Raw genomic sequence first — 13,509 nt, forward strand, 5'->3', positions numbered from 1 at the left:
CCAAGCTCGTGGAGCTTGCTTTAAACCATATAAAGCCTTTTTCAACCTGCACACTTTGTTTTCCTGCCCTCTTTGAATAAAACCACGAGGCTGCGATACATACACCTCCTCATGCAAATCTCCATTCAAGAACGCAGTCTTTATATCCAACTGATGTACATTCCAACCATTATGAGCCGCCAATGCACAAATGCTACGAATGGTAGTCATACGACAAGTGGGAGCAAAGGTCTCATCAAAATCAATGCCCTTTTCTTGAGCATAACCCTTTGCAACAAGTCTAGCCTTATAGCAATCAACACTGCCATCTGGCTTTCGTTTCAATTTAAAAACCCACTTACATCTAATGGCCTTTTTACCAATAGGCAAATCACACAAAGACCATGTACCATTCTTCATTATAGCATCATATTCACTTTGCATTGCAGCCAACCAATTTTTTGATTTTTGTGCCTCATCAAATGAAAGAGGTTCTTCCTCTTCACACATACTAGACACAGCCAAAGCATAACAATCTGATGCATAAGAGGCATGCTGAAAACCTGAACGAGTACGACTAGACATAGGTGCATCAATTTTACTATCACGCAAGGTTTGCACCAGCCATTTAGGCATACCTCTAGCCTGCTCATTTTCAGCCCTATCCTCATGAATTATATCCTGTAAATCTGCATCAGAAATAGGCTGATCTATGATGTCGTTTGAAATCTGCATAGGCTGAATATTTGCCTCATTAGGACTTACATTTGAACTCCCACCTGTAAATAGAGGCAACAACGTATCAAATACATCCCGTGAGCTCACACCTGTCTCTTTGGTACATGATAACAAAGGCTGCACAACATCTTCCACAAAAACAACATCTCGACTAATCAAGATACGCTTTGATTGTGGATGATACAATGTGTAACCCTTGCTCTCAGTACTGTAACCAACAAAAATGCATTTGACAGCCTTATCATCCAATTTTCTGCATTGTTGCACAGGCACTAAAGCATAGGCCAAGCAACCAAAGACACGCAAGTGAGCAATAGAAGGCTTCCTGCCATGCCAAGCTTCGTATGGGGAGTAATAGACTGCAAGGCCTTAGTGGGACACCTGTTGAGTACATATGCAGCACACATGACAGCCTCAAGCCAAAACGCATGTGGCAAAGCTTGGCTCTTGACCATACATCGTGCCATCTCCATAAGTGACCTGTTTTTCCTCTCAACAACACCATTTTGCTGAGGGGTATACGGCACTGTACATTGGTGTTTTATCCCACGACTAGCCAGAAATGCATCAAACTCTTTAGACATGTACTCCCCCCCTCGATCAGAACGGAGGGTGCCCACATTACAATTGGATACATTTTCAACCATAAGCAAAAACTGTTTGAAGCACAAAAACACTTCGGACTTTGCCTTCAGTGGATATACCCATGCATGCCTTGAGTAATCATCAATGAAAGTCACGAAGTACAAGTGTTTACCAAATGATGGAGTTTGCATAGGCCCACATACATCACTATATGTACAAGTTGCAATTTGCGAGTGGCCCGCACAGAACCATCCTTTGGAAATGCAGAACGTTGCATTTTACCCAAAATACAGCCTTCACAAACATGTTTCAATGGTGCCTCAAGAGGGGGCAATGCAGCAACCATATCAAATTTCTGCAAACGCAGCAAACTAGCAAAGTTCAGATGACCAAAACAAGCATGCCATAGTTTTGCATCTGAAACTGCCTTTTCATAAGAAACTGCATTTGCTGAATCTTCCACACACTTTTCATAAGAATTGAGCCTATACAGCCCACGAAACAAGGTGCCAAATACAATAATCGTATCACCAGAATTCAAATCATGAATAGTACATCTGTCATCCACAAATTTGACTACAAGTCCAAGTCTAGCAAGCGCAGAGATAGACAATAGATTCTTCTTTATCCTTGGCACATACAAAGCATCTGAAAGTGTGAAAGCACTGCCATTTGTAGTAGTAAGCATAATTTTACCAATACCCTTCACTGGGTAAGAAGCATTATTGGCACATGTGATAGTATTCCCATTAGGGGGACAGCCTCAAGAGAAGTGAACATACCACGATGCGAGGTAATGTGCTTTGTAGCACCACTGTCAAAATACCATACATGAGAGTCAACAGAAACTGCCAAACATGCATCATGTATAGATGGGTCATACTTGCAATACACGCTAAACGCCCATTCTGTATCCTGCACAACATTTACAGAATCTACATTTGTAGAAGCATCCACTATTGTGGCTGCATTTGACTCTTTCTTCTTTGCCTCTTTAGCCTTTAGCTTAGGGCAATTCTTAATGACATGATCATTTGCCTTACAATAGTTGTACACCTGGTCTTTTTCTTGCCTTTATCAAGAGCCTTCTCAGACTTATTGTTGCTACCTGTGGAAGGAGAAGAACTTGTAGACCTACTAATAGGAGAAGAAACAGTGGAAGGGACTGCCTTACCACTTCTTCTCTGCTAGGCACCAGCAATAAATGCCTGATCAACTGCACGCTGCCTAGCCCTGTTTTGCCTGGACTGTGCTTCTTGCAAGAGCTTGTTGACTAAAGTATCATACTTGACAACATCAGGTCTGTCCTCAGTAAAACAAGTCTCCACGTGGAAGCAAAAGTCTGCTATGACTCAGGTAAAGCATCAAGAACAGTCTGCACAAGAGAATGATTTGGAATAATCTCACCTGCAGAAATCAACTGTTCCTTGAGATCTTTAATCTCAGCAAGAAATACATTCATGTCATCATCTTCCTGCATAATCTTCGATTCTAGCTCTTTACGCAGGTAAGAGATTTTTACCTCGTTACGACCTGCATACAAACCAGCTAGAATATCCCAAGCCTATTTTGTTGTTTTAGCTGAACAAATATGTGGGGTGATGTTATGTTTGACAGAAAGTGCAATCAAGGCACGAGCCTGCGCACAATGAGCTTGTTCAGCAGTGGGTAAAACAGCAGCAACAGAAGAGCTACTAGAACCTACAACATCCTCAACAGATCCTACATCCACAGAACCTGGACGTACATCCATACCCTGCACAATGTTCCAGACTCCTTTTGCAACCAAAACATGTTGCATCATGTATGCCCAAAGTGGGTAGTTGTTGCTGTCTCCATCCACAATTTGTCATTAGCAGATAACATGCGAAATACATCATTACTGTTATCAGCCATGGCCACTAACTGAAACTGATGCAAAAGCTACCTGTAATGATGCAAAGACTGAACAGAAAACAACTCGTGCTATGTAGCACGATCCACAGTAGAATATGTATGCCTGTTTTGCAGAAAACTGCACTGTCAAAATTTCTGCAGAAAATGACGAAAATACCTGTGCAGAACTTGAAATGCAAGAACGGAGCCCGAAACGACCTCATATGCAAATTCTGAGAACGCAAAGTCCTACGGGCATATTTGAGGGACCTGCAAAGCGCTCGTGAAAGCTCACCTCAATCAGAGAATGTGAGTCGGAGGGTGCTGGCGGCGTAGCCCTGGGAGCCGATGCCTGCTCTGATACCAATTGTTGGAATTAGGGTTGCAGAAAAGCACACAAAGCTTGGAGAAGAAGAAGCAAGAATGCACACAACACAAAGTATTAGATTGTGTCAATGTACAAAAGATAAGTTAGCCCTAGAATGATGGGCGTATATACAAGCCGGGGGAAAAAACCTCCTAAAGAGGGAAAAAGTACCCCGGCGGAAGTGTGTTCACACACATCACTGCCTATATATATGGCAACAATGAAAGTAACACTTTTATAATAAAAAATAATCTTTTATGCATACTTTTATGCATAAAAATCAAATATGATGAAAGTAACACTTTTATAATAAAAGAATAATCTTTTATGCATACTTTTATGCATAAAAATCAAATATGATAAAAGTAACACTTTTATAATAAAAAAAATAACCTTTTATGCATACTTTTATGCATAAAAATCAATAATAATGAAAGTAATACTTTTATAATAAAACTAAATTTCTTTTATCAAAATGCATCTTCTATGCATGAAAATGACACTTTAGAATATAGAAATCATAAGGAATACTCTTTGAGAATAATGAAAGATAATAATTATTTCTAAAATTTTAAAAAATTTCGCCATAACCTCCTTTGTATGGCTGACCATTTTTCAATTTTAAGTCTCTAAAATTAATTAGAAATGCCTCAAGAGTATTTAAATCATTCTAAAGTAACATTTTTTTACTTATTTAAGAGAAACATTATGAAAAACTTGATTTTATTCATTAATCATTCACCTAGGATAAAGAATGGTTGGATTTACTAGAGAAGAGAGGGGAATGCCTTTTTGCAGTGAGGCATAACATCATTTGTAATTTTTGAGAAGACAAAAAGCATAAAAAATCATAAAATAAATTGAAAAGAGAAGAATCTCCAACTTACATAGATAATTTGAGAGCTTTCCTTTGGCTTGATGGTTTGAGGGTTCAACTCTTGTTTGAGACAAGAGTGGTCACCAATCTTTTGGAAGAGGGAAGGTCAAAAACTAATGAATTATGAGTAAAATTCATTGTTTTTGGCACTTGGGAGAGACAGGGTAACAGTGCAAAACCCTATTGAGTTTCAACAAAGGGGAAGTCTTCTATTTATAGGAAAAAGTGAGCTTCTAACCAAGCCAACTGATTCTAGAAATTTCCAGATCAGTTTGGTCAATTTTTGACCATTTTTAGGTCAGTTTTGCTCACTTTTTGGATCTAGTTGAAACAGGAGAGAGGAGAGATAAAAATATCTCATTATTTGGGAGTTTAAAACTCATTCAAGCATGTGAAATAGGCGCCTCCTTCATGAGGGGAATTCCCCCATGCAGAGGTGTCAAAAATGCATCATTTCACTTAAATATCTCTCTTTTTTAACTATTAACCTTGTCCTTAGTCAACTCTTCATCTTATGTGAGTATTTACTCATTTTTGGGAGATTTTTCTTTTATTTCTTCATTTATCTCCTCCCTACATTTGGATGAATCTTATTGGTCCATAGAAACCTTAATTTAAAATTTTGAAAAAATCTTCACCCCCAGGATAATGCCTCTTGAATAGATTATACTTAATTTCTAATGCACATTCTGAAAATCTTTTTGAACTTCTGTTTCAGGGGAACTTATTTTAATAAGATTAGATATTTTTCTATCCAAAAATATTTAAAAACTCAATTATCACTCTCTAGAAGATTTTCTCTCTCTAGGCCAAAACTGGTAGAAACAAGATCTTTTATATTTTTGAAGAGGGATTTGATTACAGGGGAAGATGCTGGACATCTTGAGAGGCTGGGGAGGAATCTTACAATCGCACACTAGTCCGCAAGAGGCGTGGACATACTACCTTGCAAACCACTTGTGCTGCCATCTCTCCCGCTGCTAGGTTGTCAGAGAAATATAGATCCTCGAAATGGCCTTTGAGTCTGGCTTGGCACATTCGAGTTGTAGCAGAAGAGATGAGATGTTCGAAGGCGAACACAGTCATGTCTTGTGATTGGGTGAGGTCGGGAACACCAGATAAGTGTGGAACTTCCATCTCTAAAATCTTCATTAATGAAGCTTAAGGAATGAAAATACAATATGTAAATGCTCTTTCTGAGTTTTTATTTTATAATTTTCTGATAAGAATTCATTTGTCCTTATTAGCTTTCAACAAAGCTCTGATACCAGCTGCTGTGAGACGCCCGCCCCACTCTGCGGTGCCCCCTCCGAGGGTGCTGGCAGAAGCAACGTCAGCCTCTCGCGCGGGGCGGGGATCCACACTCGGGGCCTCGCCAATGGATGTCCGGACAAGAGACTAGTCTGGTGGTTCCTCCGAAACCAAACTCGGAAAACTTTCCTTGCCCAGAAGGCACGTGTGATTCCTCCAGGGAAAATCTTCTAAAACGGGGGAATTAATCTAACGAGTCAAAGTCTTAACTAGTTAAACTGATCCAACCAAACCTGAAGTCACATGGCCAGATCAAAGAAGAGACTTGCACTTGGTCCATAGAATCACCGCTTTTTTCCTCCTTTAATGAGGCACAGTCGCTAATTCCCTCCCATAGAACAAGGGTCTTCTCAGGACTTAATCTAACTAACGTAACTAATCGTATCTTAATTATTTCGTAGGAATCCCCCGATCTCCAGCCAGACCCGCCGACCACTATATTGGTGGGATTCCTTTCTAAAGATTTGGTTATGTTTTGCTGCCCGGGTACCGAGGAAAAGAGTTCCCAGGCTCCCTAGCCGGCTTTCATGCAAAATTTAAAACCACGTACACACCCGATATCAAATTGCCATTTATTACAAATTTGACTGTCTTTAAAACAATCCTTTAATGAAAATCATAATATAACTGATCATCATCCTCCAAAATTCTGAGTCCATTGTATTACAAAATGTGTCCTCTGGACTCTCTGTTGAAGACCAGCTGGCCAACCAACAAGATCCAATATCAAAATTTGATTCACAAATGTCATTCTTTTTAGTCCATCCGAATCTTCCTCGATGCACGCATGGGTGTCCTAGCAACCATGAGCCCATGCATCACTTGGTCAGAATCCTCTAGGATCCTACTTAGGTGTCCTAGCACTTCACGCAGGGACTGCTTCGGCGGTCCTCACCCATCGTACCACCGGAAGCGCACCATTTTAACCATACTGAGGCTGGTCAAGACCTTGGTAGGCTTTGCCGCAAAAGCGACGTCCCTCGACAACTCCCCGCCAGCTATTTCAATGAAGCTCCTCTTAGTAAAACACATGCCAAATGCTTCCTCCCCAGCATTTTGGCGTAAAACAGTCCTTTAAATAAAAAGAGGTTCTATATAAGTAAAATTCCCAGTTTGAGATTGGTTCCACAAAACCTCTTTTTCCTTAATTCCCAATTTCATAATGAGAATCCTTGATCTCTCATCAAGGTAATCTACCCATCATTTGACTGATTGTCCAACTAGATTCTTGGTGATTTGGAAAACTAGTTTAATTCAACGGTAGTCTAATCTTTGTATTTGGAACTGGAATAGGTCATGAAGTTTTTGCTTGATTCAGATCGAGAGATGGACAAGTAGGTTTACTATCCGTCCCTCTCATAGTCTAACCAAAATCATTCGGTTTAGTTCTAACAAGGATTTTCTTCAGATAAACATCTATTTTTGGGTAAATACCAATCTAGTTGTATCTAAAGATATTCTTTTTACCATTTAATTTCTCAACCTTAATTCCCTAGGTGGAATTATGGTGAATTCAAATCTTTCTCTACTTAAATATCATAAAAATTCTTCTTTTAATTAAATATAATTATCCATTTTTTTAAATAAGCTTAAAATTCCTCTTTTCCTCATTTAAGGATTAGGTCCCAATTGTCATGGGAATCCCTCTTTTATCATAAAATGAATTTATCTAAAATTTCTCTTCAAATTAAATAAAAATATGCATTATTCCAAATATACCAAGAATTCATCTTTTTCCATTTAAATAATTGAATTCCAAATATGATGGTATTTCCTCTTTCATCATTTAAATTTATTCATGCATAAAATAATTTGAACTAAAATTTCTCTTAAAAATTAAATAAAAATATCCATTAATTTAAATATGACAAGAATTTCACTTTTTTCATTTAAATGATTGAATTCCAAATATGATGGGAATTACTCTTTCATCATTTAAATTTATTCATGCATAAAAATAATTTATCTAAAATTCTTGTTTAATTTTAAATAAAAATATTCATTATTTTAATATACCTATTTTTCTCTTTATCCATTGAAAATACATGGATCTCCATTTTCATGGGAATTCCTCTTTTATCATAAAAATAAAATTACTAAAAATTTCTCTTTTTCTCTAATTAACTATGTATGTGTAAACATTAAAAATTAATTTTTCATGGATATGATGAGAATTATTCTTTTAGCATAGGATGACTAATCCTAGAATATGGTAGGAAGTCCTCTTTTCACATTATGCATAAAAATGACTTATGTATTAATTTCTTAAAGTTTTGCCATAGCTCCGCTGTGACTTATGTATTAATTTCTTAAAGTTTTGCCATAGCTTTGCTGTGCTATTACTAATAATTTTTAATAATTTTGAAAAGAATAAAACTTAGTAATACAATTATGATAGATTAACTATCAATAGATCTAAATCCAATTTTTGGATCTAAATCATAAGTTGATCATAATTTATGTAGCATAAAAGCATTAATAAGCCATTTCTTTAGCCTCTAGCTTAATTAGCATAGAGTTTGATTTTAGAATTAAGAATTGCTCCATGAGAAGCATCATTTGAATAGAGAATTGGTCATAAGAATGACCATTCTTTGGGGGGGAGGAAGATATACTTAAAAACATCCTAAATTAAGCATAAAGATAATCTTTTTGTGATTATTCATTAGAATTCATTAGAGAGCTTCATTTTTATTGAAAAATCATTCATTTGAATGCTTCTCAAGCTTGAGAGGGGTTGAGAAGTGAAAACATTTAGAATATTAGAGAAAAAACCATGAAATTGCATCTTACCTCTTGTTTTGCTTGCTTCTCTTTCTTAGAAGAAGCCCCCAACCAATCAATTGGTTAGTATGTTGAGAGGAAAGCTCTAGGGAAGGTTGAAGAGAGAGAGAGAAGCTCTAATCTCTCCAAATTGTAGAGGATTTTTAGGGGATAATAGAAAATATGCTTATTTTAATGTAATATTGGCATGGTCTAGTTCACAGATGAGAATAAAAAAGAATGAGGGTCTATTTATAGGTGAGGGAGGTCACTAACTGAGTCCAACTAAGTTCTAAAACTTTTTAGGTTCAGTTTGGCTGAATTTGGACAAGATTTGGACCAGTTTAGCTCCCATTTTGATCCAGGACCAGTTTAGCTCCCATTTTGATCCAGTTTGATCTAGGAGATAGGGGAGATAAAAATATCTTAATATTTTTATCTCCCAGTTTGATCCAGGAGACATGAGAGATAAAAATATCTTAATATTTTTGAATTAAAAACTCATTCACATGTGTGAAATAGGAAACTCCTTAAAGTCTCCCCCTCTCCTTACCAAGGTGTCAAAAATGTATCATTATATCAAAATAACTCATTTTTTAGTAATATCTCAAAGTTTTTTACTAATAAAGCTTGTACTCAGTCAACTCTTCATTTTATGTGGACATTTACTGATTTTTAGGTATTTTATTTTATTCATTGTATTTATCTTATCCCAACACTTGGATTAATCTTATTGGCCCAAAATTTCAAAAAATCTTGACCCTTAGGGTAAGGTCTTTTAAATCATTTTTTATTGATTCCTAATGCACCTTGGAAAATTTATTTTGAATTTCTGTTTCAGGGAAATATATTTTTGATATTAAGACAATTTGTTTATCCAAAAACATCTCAATATTGAATTACCACTCTCTAGAATTTTTCTTCTCTCTAGACAAAAACAAGGAGAAATAATATTTTCTTGTATTCAAAAATAGGGAATGATTACAGGGGATTGAAGTAAAGCTTATTCATTATTCAGGTTGAGGAGGAATCTTACATCCTCTCCCACTTAAAAAACACGAGATGTCCTCATCTCGCAAAGTGGGGGTAATCTTTCGCCAACTCTTCTTCTTTCTCCCAGGTGGCGTCTTCTAGAGGGAAGAACTTCCACTTTACTAAGAATTCTCTGAGGACTCTTCTCCTGAACGTCAAGGATTTTCTCAGGTTGGAGTACCATCTCGCCTTGAGTCGGAGAGAGATCAATTGTTCACCATCAAGCAAGTATTTTAGCTCGATACATATTTCTTAAGCAAACTGACATGGAATACATTATGTACCTTCCTCAGTTGTAGTGACAACTCTAGCTGTTGCAGTCTGAGATGGAACTCTCTTGATTTTGGCGCGGCGGGTGACCCTGATTGGACAGATACGAAGGAGTCTGCCTCTGAATTTTGGGACCTTGGCTTCCTTGGCCCATAGAAGGAGATGGGAAATCCTTAAGCTGGTGCCCAAACCCCTGACATCCTAAGCATCTTTTCTCGCTTCGAAGCTCTTCCCTTTGCACTCTTGAGAGATCTGGAGTTCCCAAGAAAGTACTTCCAGGGAAAGGTCTTCCTTCATTCCTGAAATTTCCCGACTCCAGATTCTGGTTGGGACCTTGGTGTCTCTTTGGAGGCGGAAGGTTGGAAGAACTTCCTGATGTCTGGAATCTTTTGAAGGATGAGGGAGCTGGCTTTGGCGGGACTTCACAAATGATAGCTTTGGCAAAGTCCTTCACCATTCTGACAGCTTAAGCCATGGACACTGGCTTGGCATTCTTGAGCAATGTGTCTAAGGGTTCATTCATTCCCCGAATGAACCTGGCATGACTTGCTCTTCATTCTAGAGGTGGTGAATACTTGAGTAGAAGAGCAAATGCCTGGTGATATTCTTCGATGGTTGTTCTCCCTTGGTTTAGCTTTAAAAATTCATTCATTTTGGTTTCTAAGAACCCGCGGGGGACAAAACCTCTTCCTTAAATAGTCTTTAAGATCGTTCTAGGACTAGGTTTTCCTAAATAGTCTTTAAGATTGTTCTAGGACCGGGTTTTCCTCTCCAGATGGTTGGTGTCATAATGGTTTCTCCATGCCACCCTAGCTATTTCCATAATTTTCAGCCTGGCAAGAGCCATTTTGCTCCTCTCATTGTAATCGGTGACATCAAACTCCTCCATTGCTTCAACCCATTTCTCTACAGCTTCACCCAAGTTCTCCTCTTCACCTTTGAAGGGTCCTGGCTGAGTTCTGTGAAGAGCCTTGTGAACGTCCGGGGTCAAGCTCTTCTTCATCAATGAGAGGGTCTGGCTGACGGGCCACGGTTCCCTCGCCTCATTATTCTGCCAAAAATGATATATTATTAAATTTTTATTTTGATATCGTCCATGAGATCCTAAGACTTAAGAGGTTCAAAAAATAATTTCTTAAGCAAGATAAATGATCTTATTGGAGATCTATGACATATGTCTGGTAATAGATTTTGCTTTATTAGTTCGTTCCACAGTTTATAGGCTAGATTGCCCACTTTCTTTATAACAACATATGGCCCACATTATCTGGGGAGAGAGATTCTTGTACTTCCCTAAGGATAAGGAACTTCTTTTTGGTCGTACTCGAATGAAGACCATATCTGATTCTTCAAACTCTCTTTGATCTCCTTTTATCTGCATACTGCTTTTGCCTATCTTGGACTACCTTTATATCTTTATGGATTAATTGCATTTTTTGGTCCATGTCATCAAGCATTTGTCTGGACATCTCGACTCTGATTAATGCGTCGGACCAAGTCAACGGTGTTAGGCAATCTTGTCCATACAAAGCTTTGAAAGGACTCATCCCAATACTTCGATGTTAAGAAGCATTGCAAGCAAATTCAACCAGATGCAAATGGCTTAACCACTTCTTGGGTTCCCTCCCGCATCATGACGACCGAAGGATATCTTCTATTACCTGATTCACTCTTTCAGTCTACGGCCATCTGTTTCGGGGTGATAGGCTGTGCTGAGATACAAGAAAGTTCCTACTACTTTGAAGAATGCAGTCCAGAATTTTGATGTGAATTTGGGATCTATGTCACTTACTATCCTCCTCTGGGTAAGCCATGTAATCTGAAGATCTCTGTAAGGAAAACTCAGGCAACATCCAGTGTATGTTTCTTTCACTAGAAACATACACTGCAGTGTATGTTACTATCCTCCTGGGTAAGCCATGTAATCTGAAGATCTCTGTAAGGAAAACTCAGGCAACATCCACTGCAGTGTATGTTTCTTTCACTAGAATCAGATGGGCAACTTTGGTTAGCCTGTCAACTACCACAAAAATGAAGTTGTAACTTGATTGCACTGGAGGTAATCCAGTGGCAAAGTCCATACTGATACATTCCCACTTCATCTGTGGAATGTCTAGAGGCTACAGTTTCCCTGGCATCTTGACTCTTTGACACATTAAGCATTTTTGCACATGATCAAGTACATCTTTTTTGAGTCCTGGCCAGAAGAAGCTTTTCTTCATAGACATATAGGTTTTTATAAACCCTGATGTCCAGCTATCAGGCTATCATGGGCTTCTCTCAGAATTCTTCCCTTTATTCCCTGATCATTGGGAATACATAGCTGATTATTATAATACATGCATCCTTCATCCAATTTGTACCCAAGAGCTCGACTCATTTCCTAAGGAGTCTTGCTTTCATGCATCAAAAGGGTAGCAATCAATAGGGGCAAAGAATTTATCCTGCATGATTTTCTCCTTTGCTTCACTGATCAATGGATTTGACACCACTGTAATTGCAAAGCAAGGAGGCTGTTTTGCTGACCGCATGTGCCACCACATTTTCTTTCCTTGGTCGATAATTAATTTCAAAAGCGAATTCCTACAAGGTCTGCATCCATCTCCTTTGACGCATGTTGAGATCCCTTTGGGTAAAGAACCACTTCAGACTTTGATGATTTGTCATCAAGGTGAACCTCTGTCCCAAAAGATAATGTCTCCACAATTTCAGAGCACAAACTACTGAGAGTAACTCCAAGTCATGGACGGCATAATTTCTCTTATGTGTTCTGAGTTTTTTGGATTCATAGGCCACTGCATGACCTTCTTGCATAAGAGCACCGCCTAGGGCGAGAACCCACTAGCATCAGTAACTACCTCAAAGGGTTTGGTAAGATCTGGCAACTTAAGATAGGGTTGGTTACTAAGGCTGTCTTCAGCTTATCAAAGGCACTCTGACACATTGCAGTCCACTGAAAAAGGGTACTCTTCTTGAGAATGTTAGGTAAAGGGGATGCTATCTGAGCATACCTGGGTATAAAGATCCTATACCATCCGGTTAATCCTAGGAATCCTCTGACTTCCTTTACTGTCTTGGGTTCTGGCCATTCTACGAGACTGCTTGGATCTTTACGGGGTCAAGAGAAATCCCATCTTTTGACACTATGAATCCCAAGTATTCCACGTGGTCAACAGAGAAAGAATACTTGCTCTTTTTTGCAAAGAGTTGGTGTTTCCTTAGGATTTCCAGGACCTTGCGCACATGATCTGCAACATTCTTTGAGTATACGAAGATATCGTCAAAGAAGACAAGAACAAAATCATCCAAGTATTCTCTGAGAATATCCTGTATAAGACGATTAAATGTTGCCGAGGCATTAGTCAATCCAAACGGCATGACTGTGAACTCATAATTTCCATAGCAAGTATTGAATGCTGTCTTCAAGATGTCATGTTCCTTGATTCTGATCTGGTAGTACTCGGATTTGAGATCTATCTTTGTGAACATTTGGGTCCCACTTAACTGATCCAGAAGTTCATAGGATACTTATTGTTAATTCTTAATTGATTCAATCCTCTGTAGTCAATCCTCTCCAGTCTCAATACAGAGTCTCAATGATCCATCTTTCTTCTTTTGAAAGAGAATGGGCACACCCCAAGGTGAGACACTGGGTCTGATGAATCCCTGCTTTAACAGCTGTCTTAACTGTTCCTTAATTTCTATGGCTTCA

Source organism: Cibotium barometz, chromosome 9, assembly GCF_041138505.1.
Source record: "Cibotium barometz isolate CiBa-2024 chromosome 9, ASM4113850v1, whole genome shotgun sequence".
NCBI classification, from domain to species: domain Eukaryota; kingdom Viridiplantae; phylum Streptophyta; class Polypodiopsida; order Cyatheales; family Cibotiaceae; genus Cibotium; species Cibotium barometz.